This window comes from Eptesicus fuscus, chromosome 3 (assembly GCF_027574615.1).
Source record: "Eptesicus fuscus isolate TK198812 chromosome 3, DD_ASM_mEF_20220401, whole genome shotgun sequence".
Taxonomy (NCBI): Eukaryota; Metazoa; Chordata; class Mammalia; order Chiroptera; family Vespertilionidae; genus Eptesicus; species Eptesicus fuscus.
Genome location: NC_072475.1, coordinates 78,918,655 through 78,924,654, shown reverse-complemented (window position 1 = coordinate 78,924,654; position 6,000 = coordinate 78,918,655).

Genomic DNA, 6,000 nt, shown 5'->3' with positions numbered 1-6,000 from the left:
GTATTTAAAAGATCATACTCCATGACAGAGTGGGATTTATTCCAGAAATGCAAGGCTGACACAATATTCAAAAGTCAATAAAAGTGATACATCACATAAACATGATTTTAATGTCCATACTACCCAAAGCAATCTATAGATTCATTGCAATCCTTATTAAAATACCAATGGCATATTTCACAGACCTAGAACAAACACTCCAAAAATTTATATGGAATAAAAAAAAAAAAAAACAGCCGAAACCAGTTTGGCTCAGTGGATAGAGCGTCGGCCTGCGGACTTAAGGGTCCCAGGTTCGATTCTGGTCAAGGGCATGTACCTTGGTTGCGGGCACATCCCCAGTAGGGGGTGTGCAAGAGGCAGCTGATCGATGTTTCTCTCTCATCGATGTTTCTAACTCTCTATCCCTCTCTCTTCCTCTCTCTGTAAAAAATCAATAAAATATATTTAAAAAAAAAACACAAAAAACCAAACAAACAAATAGCCACAGTAATCTTGAGGGGAAAAAAAAAGTAGAGGAATCACAATACCATATATAAAGTTATACTGCAAAGCCACCTTAATCAAAATAGTCTGGTACTGGCACAAGAATAAGCATATAGATCAATGGAACAGAACAGAGATCCCAGAAATTGACTCATGTCATTATGTTTAATTAATATAACAAAGGAAGCAAGAGCATAAAATAAAGACAATCTCTTCAATAAACAGTGTTGCGAAACTGTTTTGGATAGGTACATGCAAAAAAATGAAACTAGACCACCAACTTATATTCATAGTAATATGTTTACCGATACATCAACAAAGTGAAAAGGGAGTCCACTTGATAGGAGAGCATATTTGCCAATGATACAACTGATAAAGGGTTAATTTCCAAAATATATAAGTAACTCAAACAACTGAACAATCCAATTTAAAAAGTGGGCAAAGAACGTAAATAGACACTGCTCCAAGAGACATATGAAAAAATGCTCAAATATGCATACTAGTACATGCATGGCCCCTGGACACAGACAATAGGGTGGTGAGGGCCTGGATTGGGGACTGGGATGAGCTGGAGAGAGTTAATGGGGGAAGAGGGGGACATATGTGATATTTCAACAATAAAGAATTATTAAGAGAGAGGGGATGGGGGATCCTAGTACTCTGCTGGTGGGAATGCAGAATAGTGCAGCCACTGTGGAAAACAGTATGAAGTTTCCTGAAAATATTAAAAATGGAAATGCCATTTGACCCAGTGATCCCACTTCTAGGACTATATCCTAAGAAACCTGAAACACCAATCAGAAAGAATGTATGTATCCCTATGTTCGTAGCAACACAATTTACAATAACTAACATTTGGAAAAGGCCTAAAAGCCCATCAGCAGATGAGTGGATAAAAATCTGTGGTACATTTACACACTGGTATTCTATGCAGCCGTAAAAAAGAAGAAACTCTTATAATTTGCGGCAGCATGGATGGATTTGGATAGTATTAAGCTAAGAGAAATGTCAGTCAGGAAATAGAGGAGGGTGTCAATGGGGAACAAAACACAACAACAACAAAAATAGAGGGGACATATGTAATACTTTCAACAATAAAGATAAATTTAAAAAAATAAAGAGGGAAAATTTTTCTCCAAATTCAAGGACTCAGAATACTATCCACATCAAGCCTTACTGAAACATCCCCCAGAGAACAAAATTCACTCAACCAAAAGATAAGGGAAACTTCAGAAAAAAGATCGGGGTGAACACAGTTTAACAGCTGAACTAGGACTAAATCAAAGCTTAACTTAAGGGTTACAAAATAAAATGTAAATATAAGCATTATATTTATTTATACTTTCACTATTGGGGTTATTTTAAAAATTATAGTCATAATTTTCTTCTATTGACTGCCTTTATAATTAAACTTTTATACAATTCTTAGAACTCTCTTTTTTCAGACAATATCTATTGGTTCCTACTGAAGTAGTTTGAAACTTCTTCCTCCTCTTTTATTCACCCAATTTTAGTCAACAATAACATTATTTGTGGTGGGCTAAACTGTGTCCTCCCAAAATTCATAAGGTAAGTACATGCCTACTTTTATGAAAGAAATGCCATACCTTTTTCCTGAAGTGGTTGTACCAATTTACATTCTCATCCCTAGTGTGTGGGAGCTTTTATTGATTCACCACCTTGTGAGCATATGGTGCTGACAGTTATTTTAATTTCAGTCATTCTCCTGAATGTGTAGTGGGTGGTATTTTATGAGGTTTGGGATTATGTTTCCCAATGACTAATGGTGTTAAGTGTGCCACGCCAGCACAGCCAAGGGTTCGGCGAGCCTGAGGGAGGGCTGGCAAAGGATGAAGAAAAGACAAAGAGAATAAGCTGGGTCTAGGTGGATCTTCTGTGCCTGGCTGAGGCCAGAGAACAGATCCAGACTGAAAGCTGAGCCTTTATTTTATATTCAGAGGTAAAGAAGGTAATTTACAATGTTCTTGTAAGTTTCACTTGTTTTGGCAGCATTTGCTGCACCTCCCACATCCCATTAGCTACCCAGGAAAGATAGTCACAAGATCAAGCTTAATTATGCTAAGAGGGCTGTGCCCTCTAAGCTGGGACTTGTTTGCGGCTTTGCCAGCAGGTCAGTCCGAGGCTTAACCCTATAACCACTCCCTACAGTTAAGTAAGTTTTATGTATGTTCCCATGTTTACCTCATGATTGAAGCTATTCTTTAGTATGAAGTTGTCCATGCCTTCAAAATCCTGTTGGGATTATAACCAGATGACTTTAGTCCTCCACATTCAATTGAGGGGTGTTACAATTTTCACATTTAGTCTTACTTTCCTTTATTCGTCATTCAAATATTTTTAGCTCTTTCAGGAGGCACTTTCATTTTATTTCATATAGGTTCTAAGCTAGTTTTGTTAGAATTTTTCATAGATATTTTATGTGTTTGAAAATATTATAAACAAGTTATGTTTTTTATAATATCTTTGTTTATGGGGAAGGTCCGTTGGTAGATATTTATCCTGTATCCAGCAACAAAATTAAACTTTATTGTAAGTTACATAGCTTTTTAGTTCTAGTTATAATCATATCACATTAAAAAACCTTTTTCAGAGAGAAACCAAGATAGCGGCATAAGGTAAACACCTAATTGTTGCCTACCACAACAATTTTGAAACTACAACTGGAAAACAGAGTGCACACCATCCAGAACCACCGGAAAGCTGGCAGAGTGGAAAACCTACAATTAAAGAAAAAAAGAGAGGGGGACACTGAGCCTCAGGAGCTGTGGAGGTGCGGAGATCCGTGAGCACGGAAAGGACGGGCGGCTGAAAACGCCACTGGCTTGCTCGCAGCGCGGAGAGGGAGGGCAGCAGATGCGTGGCTAGCTTTCTCGTTTGGGAGAAAAACAAAACCTCCAGTCTGCACTGAAATCCAGCTTTGATCTGGGAGAAACTGGTCTGTTTTGCAGCGGGCGAGGCTCGAGAGCTGCCTTCTTTCAGAGGCGCGCAGCCATTGTTTCGGGCACGGAGAAACTGGCCCTCTTAGAGCGGCTCGGACAGGAAACCAAAGTTTGTCTGCACTACCCTGAGACTCCACCCCATCCAAGCAGCTGAGCACAGAAGCTCTCCCAGCGGAGACACTGCTGATCCTCACAGCCAACTGGCTTGGAGATCAACTCCCCCCATTGATACCAACAACAAGCACAGCTTAACTACAATAAGACTGCACACACAGCCCACAAAGGGGTGCAACAAGAGGATCCACCACAGAGAACTGGGGAGGCTGAGCTACTGGGCTCTGCTAGGACACCTAACACACAAAGCAACTCCATTAACTCAGGGAAGCATCTAAAATGCAAAGACAAAGAGGCAGGCCACAATTGAAAGAAATGGAGGAAACCAAAAGACTGGACATAGAGTTCAAAACCACAGTTATAAGGTTTTTCAAGAATTTTCTAGAAAAGGCTGATAAATTAAACGAAACCCTCAAGGATATGAAAAGGAATTAACTAGAAATTAAGCATACACTGACTGAAATAAAAAATATTATACAGGGACCTAAAAGCAGACTAGAGGATCGCAAGAAACAAGTCAAAGATTTGGAATACCAAGAAGCAAAAAGCACTCCTCTGAAAAAGCAAAAAGCAAAAAGAATCCAAAAAGTTGAAGATAATGTAAGAAGCCTCTGGGACAACTTCAAGCGAACCAACATCAGAATTATGGGGGTCCCAGAAGAAGAGAGAGAGCAAGATACTGAAAACCTATTTGAAGAAATAGTGAAAGAAAACTTCCCCCACCTGGTGAAAGAAATAGACTTACAAGTCCAGGAAGAGCACAGAACCCCAAACAAAAGGAACCCAAAGAGGATCACACCAAGACACACGTCATAATTAAAATTCCAAGAGCAAAAGACAAAGAGAGAGTATTAAAGGCAGCAAGAGAAAAACAGTTAGTTACCTATAAGGGAGCACCCATACGATTGTCAGCTGATTTCTCAACAGAAACCATGCAAGCCAGATGGGAATGGCAAGAAATATTCAAAGTGATGAATACCAAGAACCTACAACCAAGATTACTCTACCCAGCAAAGCTATCATTCAGAATTGAAGGTCAGATAAAGAGCTTCACAGATAAGAAAAAGCTAAAGGAGTTCATCACCGCCAAACCAGAATTATATGAAATGCTGAAAGGTATTCTTTAAGAAAGGAAGAAGAAGAAAAAGATAAAAATTATGAACAACTAATACATAACTATCAACAAATGAATCTAAAAACTAAGGGAATAAAAAATCTGATGAACAGTATTGACTGGTGAATATAATAGAATCAGGGTCATAGAAAGGGAGTGGACTGACAATTCTCTGGGAAAAAGGGGAGTGGGGGTGCAGGAAAAGATTGAACAAAAAGTGTACACTTATGGAGGAGGACAGCAGTGGGGAGAGGGGGTAAGGGCAGAGGGTGGGGCAGGAACCTGGTGGAGGGGTACGATGGAGGGAAAAAAGAGGAACAATTGTAATAATCTGAACAATAAAGATTTATTAATTAAAAAAAAAAGAAAAAGAAAGGCTAGAGATAATAGGTCCCAGGAATATTCCCTCATACAGTAAATCTGATTTAAAAAATCATTTCCTTTAATTTTCAACTTTGAGATGAAGCAGTTAATGTTTCAAGTTGCCTACAATAGAAACAGGTGCTCTTTTGAATATGGTCTTTTCTATTTGGCTTTCGTATCTAAACCTTTGGTTTTGTGTTAAAATTACACCAAGAGCCTGGCCAGAGCGACTCAGTGGTTGAGCATCAACCTTTGTCAGGGCACATGCTCGGGTTGCAGGCTTAACACCCAGTGGGGGGCATGCAAGAGGCAGCTGATCATGATGTTTCTCTTTCATTGATGTTTCTCTCTTTCTATCCTTCTTCCTTCCTCTCTCTCTAAAAATCAATAAAACATTAAAAATAATAAAATAAAATCAATAAAGATAAAAAACAAACAAACAGCCCTAGCTGGTTTGGCTCAGTGCATAGAGCGTCGGCCTGCAGACTGAAGGGTCCCAGGTTCGATTCTGGTCAAGGGCATGTACCTTGTTGCGGGCACATCCCCAGTAAGGGGGTGTGCAGGAGGCAACTGATTGATGTTTCTGTGCAGGAGGCAACTGATCGATGTTTCTAACTCTCTATCCCTCTCCCTTCTTCTCTGTAAAAAAATCAATAAAATACATTTTAAAAACAAACAAAAAAATCTTTTTCAAATAGATACATCTTCTTTAAATTTTTCTATTGCATTGTCTAGAATAATTATTCTGAAGCCTGGTGATTTTGCCTCTCAACAGACATTTGGCAAGTCTGGAACAATTTTGATTGTTGCAACTGGAGGAAATATTATCTAGTAGGTAAATGCCAGGCACTCCCAGGACAGACCCATCTGGCTCAAAAATGTCAGTTGTGATGAGTCTCAAATACTCTGCTTAACAACTGTCAGAAAAACATGTAGTAGTGCTGAAGATAAAGCAATCTGGTC